Source organism: Physeter macrocephalus, chromosome 18 (genome assembly GCF_002837175.3).
Source record: "Physeter macrocephalus isolate SW-GA chromosome 18, ASM283717v5, whole genome shotgun sequence".
Lineage (NCBI taxonomy): Eukaryota > Metazoa > Chordata > Mammalia > Artiodactyla > Physeteridae > Physeter > Physeter macrocephalus.
In genome coordinates, this window is record NC_041231.1 from 17,031,504 (window position 1) to 17,046,588 (window position 15,085).

Genomic DNA, 15,085 nt, shown 5'->3' on the forward strand with positions numbered 1-15,085 from the left:
AGTTATAAACATCCAAGGGAAATAAGCACCCATCATTATTGGCTGTCAAAGAGTTGGGAGTTACTTCTTCACCAGAAAAATGAACTATGCCTCATGTCTCATTGATTTATCAAAATTTACTGAATTGTAAGCTTGGCATTAGAGATTCAAAAATGAAGAGTAATCAAGGGGGAGTCATAACTAGATTGTTACAAAAATGTGATAGGTGAAACGAGAGAGATGTTCACAAAGAAATATGGGAGTTGTATCAGGGAGTAATAAGGATAACTCCCCATGGGTGGCGCTGCGACCAAATGAGAGAGAGCGCTCAGGAGGAAGTGCTAGAGCTAAGGGAGAGGAAAAGAGAGCTAACAAGGCAGAAATGCTTTACTTGTGAAGCCAAGTACGCAGAGGCATAGACAAGATGTTTGTAGAACGTGGCTGACTGGCCAGGTGCTGGAGCTCTCAATTGGTGGGCTGTGAACAGTAGTCAGAGAGAAGAGGAAAAAAAATATTTGAAGGCTGATATGTACTAATGAATGGAAATACATATCGAATTTAGTCTTCCCAACAATCCTGTGTTTATTCAGGGGACAAACACATTTTTGTGTTTGGCTTCTTTCACTTAGCCATCATGTTTTCAAGATTCATCCATGTATCCGTACCATGTATCAGTATTTCATCTCTTTTTATGGATTAATAATAGTCCATTGTATGGATAAACCACATTTGGTTGATCCATCCATCAGGTGATGGACATATGGGTTGTTTCCACTTTTGGTTATTACGAATAATGCTACTATGAACATTCATGTACAAGTTTTCATTGCTTTCTCATACATCTACACAGGGCTCAGTTTTAAAGTCAGTATGTAAAACAGAAGTTTTATATACTGAAAATTGCCCTTAAAAATCAAAACATTATTCAAATGAGACAGTTTTCTCACCAACTCTCTCTTTGGCTATGAGCCTGTTGACATGGCTGGCTTGTGTTTGGTGGCCATAATGTATAAAATCAACATGTAGTCAAACACTGGAATCCCATTCAGTGCAGTGAAGTGATCATATTTTCAGATGTATATGAAGACTGAGGCACACTTAGCCCAGGGTCCTTTCAGATCCCAACCTCGTGACCACACGTGGATGGACTGGTTGATAAAACTGCTCACACCGCATAATTTTCATTTTTTCTCTTTCCTTCAGGGATTACAGCCTGAACTAAGAGAAAATAGATGTTTATACAATGCAAATCTCCTGCGCACGAAGATGTGATCTCATTTTCTTTGAGAGCCTGAGGGAGAGCACCTCTGGATAGATTTTTGTTGTTGTTGCCACTGAGTAAAAAAGAAATTGGACATTAGAGGGCTTTCATGCTGTATTCCAACTTAAGCACTTCTTTATCAAACCACAGAACTTCAGAACAGGAGGAGGCCTTAACTCTCTCTACTCAAGGCTCTTCATTTTACAGGTGAGAAAACTAGAGTCTGAGGCAATAAGATCCAAGTAGTGTCACCCAATTGGCCACTAAGAGATCTAGGACCAGAACCCAGGTGGGCAGGACCTTGCTCACGGTTCTTTCCACTAGATGGTAATCATTCCCACATTCACAAAATTTAGAAAAAGTAAGCCATACCTTCTCAAGTTTTTTTTTTTTTTTTTTTTTTTTTTTTTACTGTTCACAACCTTTATAACCCAGCACGTTGTCTACTGTTTCCTTCGTTCTCACTCTCTCTCTTTTTCTCGTGCTAAAGCTGAACTCTAATCCACCTCCAGGCTGGTAGGGGTTCCACGAAGACAAGTTAACCAAGGGAAAGAGCTATTTTGTCTATAATTTATGGCTTTTCCTTTATACATACAGAGCTTTCCCAAACATACTGGCACATTAATGACTGCAGCTGGAAGATGGCACCCCGATTTTCTGGAGCTGAAGCTTAGCACCAATTTTGTCATTCAAACACAGTAGTCAAATCAATTAGAAACATTCATGAACAGGAGAAAATGAGTTTGTAGGTATTTCACGACTACTATTTTAGTACCATTAAGCCACATTTTCCCTATTTCTTTGGCAGTTGACAGGAATCCTCAGTCAGCACCTAGAGAAAGCAGAGTCTTTTTAAAGACAGGGCTAATTTGTTTCCCGGTGAGAGGTGACAACCTGTCTCAATTTGCTTCAGAGTTCTCAAAGATAATGACTTATGTTCTCTTGTCCCAGTTAACCACTGGCTGCTCCTGAGAAGATCGTGTCCATTCAGATAACTGAGTTTCTATTCCCACTGATAACCTCCTAGTAGAGATATGGGAGTGAAATGCAGATTTGGAGTAAAATCTTATACACAATTATAAATAGAAAGATTTGAAACATTCCCTTTTCCAGTCTTCTTTCTCTTATATTCCCACCATGGTCAATTTATATCGACTTAATAATTTAATAACTGGAAATAATCAAAAGGCTAGTCTTCCCCCCAGAGTCATGAGACCCACTTAATACTGCATGTCAAATGCTTACGAGGTCCTGGCAGTATCACCAAAGTGTGATTTAGAGATATGAGACAATAAGGAATATTGAGGTCTGGGGTCAATTTAGAGAACACATGCCCTCCTGTCTAAAAGCATTCCAATTCAAAAGTTTTAAACACTCTCACAGCCAAAGAAAACCAGTCTGTGGGTTCAAGTAAAGTCAGCCATGAGAGCTACCAGTTTGCAACCTCTGGTCTACAGCTGACTTTCAGAGACTCTTGATGTTTCCTAACATTCCTCTTCTCTCTCCTCCCCTGCCTCAGTCCTTCTCATTCAGTGGTGAGTCTGGGAAAAAGCAATAAAGAATTTCTGGCTCCACGCCACTTTTTCTCCTGCAAGTGTGAAGGAAGCACATACAGTGGTTTGATTCTCCATGTTGCAAGTTTCAAGAGAGAGATCTGATGTTGTACAGTGGCACAAGTCTACCCAATTTGGAGTTCAGTTTTACGAAGCCCACCATTGCTGTTTACCCAGTCACATTCTTTTCTATACGCTGTGTGAGTTACAAAGCTGACATTTGATTGTCATCTGCCTGACTGCCTTGGCTTACCTCTCAAAGGGTTCAAAACTCAGGCAATGAACAAAGGTATCATTTACTGAACACTCTCAAATTGCAATATATAATTAAAGAGAAAATTGATTCTTTTATAGGACTCTGTTTTAAGAATATACTATTCATAATTAGCAGAATAACCTTTTCAACCCATGATGCACTGCTGATTATGGATAATTTCATGCTGGGAGAAAAAAACAGAGTCTGCCATAAGAAAATAAAGTCAACGTGACAGAATTCAACCCAGTGGCAAAATTTTTGCTCAGGGCTTGAAAAACACACAGGGCAGAAATAAGTTTTTAAAACCATAAAATCAAAGAACGATAACATTTCAGAATTGGGAGGTTCACATGGATCCAGGTTTACAAGGTCACCTAAGTAGACCATGAAAATGCTCAAATGACTAGGAAATGCCCCTTACAGGCCACTCAGACCACACACTCCCACCTGATGCATGAATTCTTTATGCAGTGTTTCCCTGGAGTACTTGTCCAGTCTGGAAATGAACATTATTGACAATAGAAAAATCATTAGTTTCATCTGCTGCATGGTCTAATTATTTGAAACTTTTCCATCTTACTGAACACAAATAATATGCTCTGCTTCAACATTTATCACCCATCTATTCAGGGACTGTCTTTTGATACCACATAGAGTTTGATAGCTCTTTAAATGTTTGAAAACATTGATTATCCCTCCCCTTTCACCCCACCTAAATCCTCTTCTTTGGTTTAACCTCCTTCATCTGTGTCTCCTATCATTGGCTCAGTTGTCTTCCTCTAGGCTGAGTTTAAATTTTAATGTCAGTCTCAAAATAAAAACACAATCCTCCTCCAGTTATACTTTCATCAGGTCTAATGTAGATTTTTAGATTGTCCCTCTCTTGTTTCAGGTCCTCTATTAAGGTATAGATGTAATTTGCTTTTTTTTTTTTAAAGCATAGAATATCGTTAACTCACCTTTAACACACAGCCTCACCCTAAAATTTGACTCTTTCAACCTGGTTTTTGGAGACAAGTGAAAATCTTTACATTCACCACTATTAAAATTAATCTTGCTACATTTGGTTCACATGATTATCTTTTCAAGGTCATTTTGGATACTGACTTTGTCATTTCATCTATTCCCTAATGGTTCATGTGATCAGAAAATGTACTCAGCATATTATTAGTAAAACCATGTGTCACTGATAAGAAATTCCAATAGGAAAGGTTGAGGAAAGAGTGCAGAGGGATAGTTCAGGATCTCCCCTCCAGGTTGACATGAATGCCCTAATCAACATTTTAACCAGTCCTCCAAATTATCCTCCAGTATCCTCTCTCCATCTTGCCCACACAGGTATCACAAGAGAGTCTTTTTAAAGGCTTCTTCCTGATGCTATTTTGACTAGCAGGAGAAAGAAACATATTTATAAGAAAATAAGGCTAGTACTTATTTCTTGTTCAAAAATCTATGCTGGCAGAAAGCTATTAATGACAAAAGAAGTTATAAAACAGTGTGTATAGTATAATTTTTAGTAATGAGGATATTTATTTACAGGTTAGAAGACAGACATAGGGACTTCCCTGGTGGTCCAGTGGTAAAGACTTTGCCTTCCAGTGCAGGGGTTGAAGGTTTGATCCCTGGTTGGGGAGCTAAGATCCCACATGCCTCAAAGCCAAAAAACCAAAACATAAAACAGAAGCAATGTTGTACAAATTCAATAAAGACTTTAAAAATGGTCCACATCAAAAAAAAGACAAAAAAGACAAACATAGATTTAAACATACACACACACGTATATACACATACACATTTTTCATATATATGCATGCCTAGATGTAATTCTGGAAGAAAACAGAAAGATTATGCGGATCTCTCTGAATGATGAGATTATCTTTTCCCCTAATATTTCTATAAATAATATGCATTATCACATACTTTAAAAATCCTATGTTGGTGATAACTGCTTTTCTTTTCAAATTCTCTTAGAAGATGTTAAATTTCCCCTGGAGTTGGTGCCAAGATCATTTAGATACTGTTAATGGAAACTGTTTTCTTTGCATTAAAAAGAAAATCAAAATGTTTGCCTCTCTACTGTCCACAGTTGCTGAAATGTGATCCATAGTGTTGCAGGCCTCTCTGGAAGTGTTCTCATCTCACTTTTCAAATGTATTTTTCCTGCACTTGCTAGGGATTTTCATTCCTCTCATACATTAGATAAATTTCTTCTGCCTGCAATTATCTTTATATTTTTTAACCTGGTGAACTCTTACTCATCTTTTTAATTTTTTTTAATTTTTGGCTGTGTTGGGTCTTTGTTTCTGTGTGAGGGCTTTCTCTAGTTGCGGCAAGCGGGGGCCACTCTTCATCACGGTGCATGGGCCTCTCACTATCGCGGCCTCTCTTGTTGTGGAGCAAGGCTCCAGACGCGCAGGCTCAGTAGTTGTGGCTCACGGGCCTAGTTGCTCCGCGGCATGTGGGATCCTCACAGACCAGGGCTCGAACCCATGTTCCCTACATTGGCAGGCAGACTTTCAACCACTGCGCCACCAGGGAAGCCCCTCTTATTCATCTTTTAATTCCCAGTTCAACGATTACCTTCGCTCCCCTAGTTAGTCACTCACTCTGTTTTCTTCCTTCCTTCCTTCCTTCCTTCCTTCCTTCCTTCCTTCCTTCCTTCCTTCCTTCCTTCCTTCCTTCCTTCCTTCCTTCCTTCCTCCCTCCCTTCCTTCCTATTCCTTCCATAATTTGAACACAGCTCTATTTCTTGGCTATTGGTATGCATCCTTAGATTGTGAGATCCTAGGCTTTTGACCTTTGATGTATGAAGGTAGTCTCTGGGGAACTTACTAAAAATGAAAATTCCTGGGTTGCAACCCTGGAGGTTTTTGTTCATCAGGTCAGGGGTCCAGGAATGTGCATTTATTAAAAAAACAAGCAAACAAACAAAACCCCTAGACAATTCTGTGGCTTGTGGTCCAAGGCTCACAGTGTCCTAGAGGGAGAGAGATGGCTACATATTTTGTGTCTTTCTAGTCCCTCATATTCAGACTGCATCAGTGTCCCCTCATCATCTATACTGGGCTTTATAATTTAGTTTCTTTTTTCTTATCCATCAAAAAGTATTAGCACAAACAGCACCAGATGTTTTACTTATGCTGTGGGCAGAGACAGTGGAGAGAGATGTTATATCAGAAGAGATGTGGGCTAGGCTTAGAAGAGTAGGTATGGAAGAGAAGGCACTTCTGACTGGACCCTTTGGATCCCACTCTTTTAGGCCGAGCCCAAGCTTGACTTATATTTATAAGCAGTTCTACTGCTGAAGAGAGAGAAAGGGGTGGGGGAGTTAATATGATAATACGGGACATATTTTCCAGTTCGGGAAATTTTCAAAGCAGATGTTGCTAATCTTCACTAAGGAACATGTCTTGCACTTTTGCACACTGATTATAGAACTGCTAGAAGGCCATGTAAATATCCACTGTTGTTCTAAATGTTCTGCTACATTTCTTCTCCCATAACCGGTAGCCTACTTTGAGCTCTTCAAATGGCTGTATAAAAGAGACAACCATTTTAACCTTTTAGAAATGGATCTTGCTAGAGTAAATCAGAGAGAGTTAATGGAAATGTTAATTAACTTGCTTTCATCTTGGTCAGGTTCTGTATTTAACCTAAAGGCCTACACAGTCTTTTGAATGGTTTTCTCAGATTTGACTGTCTATGACAGCCAGAGAAAGTCAATCATGGTGTGGTGAGGTTACTTGTTTGGGAGGGCAATACCCCTCCTGCCTCTGGCATAGAGAACAAACGCCAAGAAAGGAAGGTAGGTGAGAGTCACTCATGAATTATTCTGACACATCTCTTTTCTGGTTCAGGGTTTGTAATAGGCCAAATTTTCCTATTCAAGCTTGGGAACCAAGTGTTGGCTTCCCCCATGGGGCCGCCTCTAAAATACAAGGAGAGGGACGATGTGAAACACACACACACCCCTCTGCTTATGAGCGAGCACGTCCCTATCAAACCAGTCTGCATGACAAAACATTATTCTCAAACCACAGGGAGCTTCAATATTGGGGAACAGAAGATAAAAGTGCTTCATTTTACTTTCCTCCTTATTTATAACACAATTAGCCATTCAAAATCCATTTCAACATTGGACATTATAAAAAAGAAAACTCACTAGAGTTGAAAACAAACCACATGGATCTTGAAACATTTTATCACTGAAAAGCCCAATGTAAACCATTTTTTTCCTTCAGTAGGGGACTAGCTGTATGGCAAGATATAAGAGGACAGACGTAACTTAAAAAGACGTACGTGAGAAAGAGAGGGATTTTTATTTACGTATCTGAAAAATATATAACTTTAATAATGCTGGGCATGTGTTCAGACGTGGTAGCAGAGGTAGGTCAGAGATCTATGCTTTTTAATATCAACCTCCTCTCAAGTAAGGATTTTATCATATTAATAGCTAAATCATACTGATTGTAAAACAGCTGAAATGAGGCAATTAGTAGGGCCTATGACAGCCGTGAAGAATGAAACGTGAGGTTTTCAGGGCAAGCCAGATGGATATCTTCAATATACTTCTTATTATCTGCTTGTGGTAATAAGTTCAATTAAAATGAATCAGTACAACACAAGTCTCATTGAATTGCGGGGAAAGAAATTAATTATGTGCTTCACACTTAATGAAGCCAAAGAGTCATATTCTGTTTGTCTTTTTGTTTGTTTTGTTTATTTTGATTGGTAAGTACTCATGAGGAAATAACCATTTATTTCATTCTACAGTAGGGTTTTTTCCTTAAAAGAAAATACTTGGATTAAATGGGTAAAATATCAGTAGGAATAAGGTCTTCTCTATTCTACAATGTCTAGGAGAGAAGGAGAAAATCAGAACCATTCTCTGGATGATTTTGACTATAATATCTGACCATGTAGAGGAATTCTGACCTGACGTTTTCTTTTTAACTAGAGATATCACACATGTAAAACTACAAAAAATGTTTACCGATACTCATATTCCCATTTCTAGAATTAACAGTCTTTAACATTTTTCCCATAGATCTCTAGCCTTTTCCCCCCTCTGAATATACATTAAAAATTTACCCCCCAAAATATTATCAATAGAGCTAAAGTCCTTTCATGTAACCTTACTCCAGATTCCCTCCCTCGCAAATACAATCACGAGTTAGCGCTTATGTTGAGCATGTATTTGTATGTTTAAACATTATATGGTATTATTTTTATTACGAATTCTCTATTAAATCATATTACATGTATTATATGAAATACTACCATATGTATTATTCTTTAATTTGCTTGCATTTTTTTTTTTTTTTGTCATTGCAAACAACATAATGAACATCTTTGCAAGTCTACCTCAGAACATGTGTAATTTCCTCTAGAGTAAATACCCTCAAATAGAATTGCTGGGCCAGTTTTACTTGTTCTCCCCAGTGTCTATGGCAGGTCACATTCCTACTCATACTGTGTGATTACCATTTTCTTCACATTCTTACCAACAAAAGGTTTGGTTAGATGTCTATCTTTTGCCAGTCTTATATATAAAATGTCATACCACACTGGTACTTTAATTTGCATTTCCCTGATTACTAATGAGGCGGACAATTCTTCAAAATCTTGTTGATCCACACGATGTCTTTTATACTAAAGGCAAGTATGTGAAAGCTGCTTTCAGCATAGAGGCCTTCCTAGGAAAAGGGCAGAGTTGGCGTAGAGAAGCACAAGAGTTAAGGAATTATGTCTTCACTCTGGACCAAGGATGGAGAAATGATGGGTAGGATGGAGTCAGGGTAGACTGTCCTGACACACAGTCTTAATAAATTTAAATCTCAACATTATAAAAGGAGAGAAGCTCTTCTACAGAGAGGATCAGACAAGAGGACAATCATACCCATGATTGATACTGCTAAAGGCACACTATTTACTAAATCTATGTGGCCCTCATTAGGGCTCACAAGAATCTCAGGGGAAATAATTATGCTCTGTTTCATTGAAATGTTGGCTTCGTGTCTTTGTATAAAGAGAGTTCTAGGTTATATCATGCTCCGTGAGCACAGGAAGAACAAGAGGCACAATCATTTACCCTTTCTTTAGGCTTCTGCTACTTGAGTTAGTTGCTGCATACTCCAGTGTGGTAGGTCTTCTCACATCTAACAGGATCTAGTACTGAAATGTTCTGCCCACTGTTCTTCTACCAGGAAATCTAACATAGTTAGCATTTAGCATTTCTAACAACAAACTTTTCCTTCCTATTCTAGATGCCTTGGGTCAGAATTTGTGTCAATCCTATTAAAAAGACCCTTAATTATATTCTCGAAATAATTGGTTCCAGTGGAAGACATCCAATTAGGTTGAAACGTATTCTGTTATAAGGGCCCGATGTTAAAAGCTTTTGTTGTGGGTTAGTAGCCAAATGTCATTGCTGGTTACTGATTTCTGACTGATCATCAGTCAAATATGGATAAAGCCTTGAATAACTTTACATAGAAGAGGTAGGCTGCTTCAAACTCATTTTCAAAAAAGGTTTCAATGAAAAGACTCTACATTATCGTGTCGGTCATGCCATGCACGGAAAGGCTGATATTTCTGAATTTCCTACAGTTAAAACAGAAGAACAATTTTTTATAGTGCACTGTAGTAATGCTGCAGAAACTCTTTGGTGTTGGTAAGAAAATTGCTTTTTGTCTGCTACCTGTATGTATAGGATAGTATCTTGTCTTCTAAACATAAGTAAACTCTTGATGGAATGGACAATGAGGACTAATTCTGACAAGGAAAAAATGAATTAAATGTTCAGGAAGCCAAGGGAACATCTTCACTTTGCGGGGTTACAGAATGAGAACACAAAATAATCTCTTATTAGGAATATATAGGGTCTTAGTTAAATACTACTGAGAACCCTTTTTCTATCAAAGACAGTTAAACTACAAGTTTATTTTTTTCTTAAAATAAAAGTAATTCTGTGCACTGAATAAAAATTAAAATAAAAATACTTATACATTTATTCAAAATTTTTAAAAATTTAAATTAAATTTATTTATTAAGAAATCTTTTAAAATCCAGATGGAATCAGGATAAAATTTGTATACAGAAAAACTGCAAAAGAAAAAAAAAGAACAAATTATTAGTAAAAGAACAACTTGCAGCCTGAGAGATGTGTATTCTACATGTTGGACAGCTCAACTGATTTAGGCTGGTGACAGTAGGAAGTTCAGGAAGAGATTAATATCTTGGAAAACCTCAGTTGACATGTTTATATACCCAGCTGATACACTTCAGGATTCTCCCTGGCATAACAGTCTGGTTCTAGCAGTGTGAGGGTTTCTCAATTCCTGGAGAGTCAGAGTGAGTACACTGTTCCAGTGTCTGCCAAGGTTTTATCCTCCACTTTCTCAATCAGTGATCCAATTGCCTCTCCTCTGGATTTTCATCTTATATCCAAGTACTGAGATCAATCCTTTTGATACTGGGGTGGGGCTAAGGGCCTGGGAAAGAAATCTCCCTACCAGTTCCAGCTTGTAATCAGACTCAAGGAGATGTGAAAATTTCCAGTTGTGTTGTCACCTGACTAGGCTACACCTTGGAACAAATTTTGATGATTTGTCTGGGGAAGGAAAAGGTTATCAAAAGAAAGGATTAGTAAGTATTTTTCTGTAAAGGGCTGGATAGTAAACGTTTTAGGCTTTTCTGGTCAAGAGGCAAAACTGAGGATATTATGTAGGTACTTATATGATCTCTGTCATGATTGCTCAACTCTGCTGCTGTGCAAACCCACCATCATTAATATGTAAACAAAGGACACAGCTGCATTTCATTAAAATCTTATTTATGCACACTGAAATAAGTGTAGGTACTTATAATATGATCTCTGTCATGATTGCTCAACTCTGCTGCTGTGCAAACCCACCATCATTAATATGTAAACAAAGGACACAGCTGCATTTCATTAAAATCTTATTTATGCACACTGAAATAAGAACTTCATAAAATTTTTACATATCTGAAAGTATTATTATTCTTTTGATTTCTTTTCAACCAGTTAAACATGTGGAAACCATTCTTAGCTGCTGGGCTGTACAAAAATAGATGGCTAACTGGATTTGGCCCGTGGGCCATAGTTTGCCAACCCCCGAAAATACAGTCTTCTGAGACTTTGGTGTGTATGATGAGTTTATTAAAAATGTAGTGTTTTCAGGTCTCATCCCTAAAGATACAGATTTGTTAGGTTAGGGGTGAGGCATTGGGAATCCACTGAACTTCCACTTAGTAGGTGGCACGTACAAAGTTCTTTGATGTAGGATATGGTTTCTCAAAGTATGGTCTGGACCCACCAGCCACAGAGTTACTCAAGGTCACTTTGTATGTAGTTCAGCTAGATAACAGCACAGCTTATAGCCCTGCATTTCATTTTGAGCCCTGAAGGTGATCAATAAGACCTAGGGTTGCTATTACCATAATTATCTTGATGAACTATATCCAAGACAAAGAGAAGTCACTCATCTTGAGGACTGCTACTTAGAAATATCCTTCATAGGAAACCTGTACAGTAAAGACACTGTGTCATGCAAAATGGCATGCCTTTAACTCTGCTCTAGAGATAAAAGTGAATTAGTAAGTAGAAAACTGCATGGAAATGTGGCCTGCCTTCCATATAGCTCTTAACAATGTTCACAATCGCTAAAGCACTTCTTCCATGAAAGGTCAAATATGATGCTTTCTGTTAGGATCCAAGGGTCTGACTTGAGAACTCTTCTTGCTTAAAATGAAATAGCAAACCAAAATTCCAATTAGATGCTAACTAGCTAAAAAAATAAAATCGGTCAAATTTAGAAATTCAGATGATGGGATGATAATCGAGAGCCCCCTGGGCACCTGTCAGAATTCTGCAGTTTGGAAGGCTGCTCATGCATAATCTGAATATTTCTCCATTTTGTGGTTGCCTGCTAGAGATGTATTTTAAACCTACTGTACCTGCTGTAGTGGATTTGTCCCCTCTTTCCCTGCCTCTACTTACTGTCCCTGTGTTTGACAGTATCTTCAGCTTCTCTCCAAAACACTGGGGTGGGGGTCGAGGGAAAGAGAATTGGATTTTAAAAGCGTTGTTAATGACAGAATTATTGTAAAAAGGTTAGAGGAGATGTGTTCTCATGTCTGACCTTCACAGTGTTTTAATGTGAGACACTGGAGGAGATCAAAACGAATACAAGCACATTTTAAGGTTAGAGTGCAACTTCTCTGATAAATTAGTTCCTTTGTAGATCTCTAAATTGAATTAAAACACAGTGCTCCATTTATTTCGGACTAAACTGCTACATTTACATTAAAGGTACAGCGCTCAAGTATTTTGATGTGAGATTCAGGACCTGGCACAGTTCATACGGAGTTCCGAATGGTTTTCTCTGCCTTTATCGTGCTTTACGGGGCAGATCTCTAAATTGTATTTTTCCATTTATGTTAATGTCCTTCTCGGAGACCTGGCGGTCTGGGTGCCCCTCTGCACACATGTGTACTTCCCATTAATGTTAATGGGAGTGAGAACCAAGCAATGGGAAATAAATGTTCTCTCAAACATCATCTGACCTTACCCAAGTAACAGGATTAACCCTGTGAACATACTAACCAGATAAAGCTCAAATTTCTTTGTCGCACCTCACCTGGAAGAATAATATAAGAATCAGAGGGCCTCTGTGGAGAAAGTGACTACAGTTGAACACCAGAAAGAACTCTGCTTTGAAACAAATGAATTCCCCCCACAATCAGGTGGGGAAACACCATAGTTTGACTTCACAGTTCCTGCCTACAGATCTCTGCCTTCCTCTTTTCATAGGCCACCGGGCTCTTCTGGTCCCATCCTTCCCACTCTCCCGTCTACTACAAAATCTCAGTTTTTAAAGTACTCATTTGTACAGATGAATCTATTTGAAGGGCAGGAATAAAGGTGTAGATGTAGAGAACAGACATGTGGACATGGGAGAATGCGGAGGGTGGGACGAAATGGGAGATTAGGTTTGACATAAGTACATGACCATGTGTAAAACAGATAGCTAGTGGGAACCTGCTATATAGCACAGGGAGCTCAGCTTGGTGCTCTGTGACCACCTAGATGGGTGGGATGGGGGTGGGGTGGGAGGGAGGACAAAGAGGAAGGGGATATACGTATACATATAGCTGATTCACTTCACTATACAGCAGATATTAACACAACATTGTATAGAAATTATACTCAAATAAAAAAAAAATAAAGTACTCATTTGCCTCATCAAAAACTAGTATTTTCCGAGCCCAACCCACCAGAGTGCAGACAACAGAAGCAAGAAGAACTACAATCCTGCAGCCTGTGGAATAAAAACCACATTCACAAAAAGATAGACAAGATGAAAAGGCAGAGGGCTATGTACCAGATGTAGGAACAAGATAAAACCCCAGAAAAACAACTAAATGAAGTGGAGATAGGCAACCTTCCAGAAAAAGAATTCAGAATAATGATAGTGAAGATGATCCAGGACGTTGGAAAAAGAATGGAGGCAAAGATCGAGAAGATGCAAGAAATGTTTAACAAAGACTGAGAAGAATTAAAGAACAAACAGAGATGAACAATACAATAACCGAAATGAAAACTACACTAGAAGGAATCAATAGCAGAATAACTGAGGCAGAAGAACAGATAAGTGATCTGGAAGATAGAATGGTGGAATTCACTGCTGTGAAAGAGAATAAAGAAAAAAGAATGAAAAGAAATGAAGACAGCCTAAGAGACCTCTGGGACAACATTAAATGCAATAACATTCGCATTACAGAGGTCCCAGAAGGAGAAGAGAGAGAGAAAGGACCCGAGAAAATATTTGAAGAGATTATAGTCGAAAACTTCCCTAACATGGGAAAGGAAATAGCCACCCAAGTCCAGGAAGCGCAGAGAGTCCCATACAGGATAAACCCAGAAGAAAAGGACCTACAAAAACAAACCCAAAACAATTAAGAAAATGGTCATAGGAAATACATATCGATAATTACCTTAAACATGAATGGATTAAACCAAAAGACACAACCAAAAGACACAAGCTCACTGAATGGATACAAAAACAAGACCCATATATATGCTGTCTACAAGAGACCCACTTCAGACATAGGGACACATACGGACTGAAAGTGAGGGGATGGAAAAAGATATCCATGCAAGTGAAAATCAAAAGAAAGCTAGAGTAGCAATACTCATATCGGATAAAATAGACTTTAAAATAAAGAATGTTACAAGAGACAAGGAAGGACACTACATAATGATCAAGGGATCAATCCAAGAAGAAGATATAACAATTAGAAATATATATGCACCCAACATAGGAGCACCTCAATACATAAAGCAACTGCTAACAGCTATAAAAGAGGAAATCCACAGTAACACAATAATAGTGGGGGACTTTAACACCTCACTTACACCAATGGACAGATCATCCAAACAGAAAATTAATAAGGAAACACAAGCTTTAAAGGACACAATAGACCAGATAGATCTAGTTGATATTTATAGGACATTCCATCCAAAAACAGACTACACTTTCTTCTCAAGTGTGCATGGAACATTCTCCAGGATAGATCACATCTTAGGTCACAAATCAAGCCTCAGTAAATTTAAGAAAATTGAAATCATATCAAGCATCATTTCTGACCACAATGCTATGAGATTAGAACTCAATTACAGGGAAAAATACGTAAAAAACACAAACACATGGAGGCTAAACAATACGTTACTAAATAATCAAGAGATCACTGAAGAAATCAAAGAGGAAAACAAAATATACCTAGAGACAAATGACAATGAAAACACGACAAGCCAAAACCTATGGGAGGCAGCAAAAGCAGTTCTAAGAGGGAAGTTTATAGCAATACAATCCTACGTCAGGAAATAATAAACATCTCAAATAAACAATCTAACCTTACACCTAAAAGAACTAGAGAAAGAAGAACAAACAAAACCCAAAGTTAGTAGAAGGAAAGAAATCATAAAGATCACAGCAGAAATAAATGAAATAG

At 38.2% G+C, this 15,085-nt stretch overlaps 1 protein-coding gene across 1 annotated transcript in view; it reads right to left on the bottom strand.

Moving 5' to 3' along the window:
* The window catches only part of CNTN4 (contactin 4), a 522,574-nt gene that overhangs the window by 58,781 nt on the left and 448,708 nt on the right, over window positions 1-15,085 (bottom strand). The gene's annotated exons all lie outside the window — the stretch shown is intronic.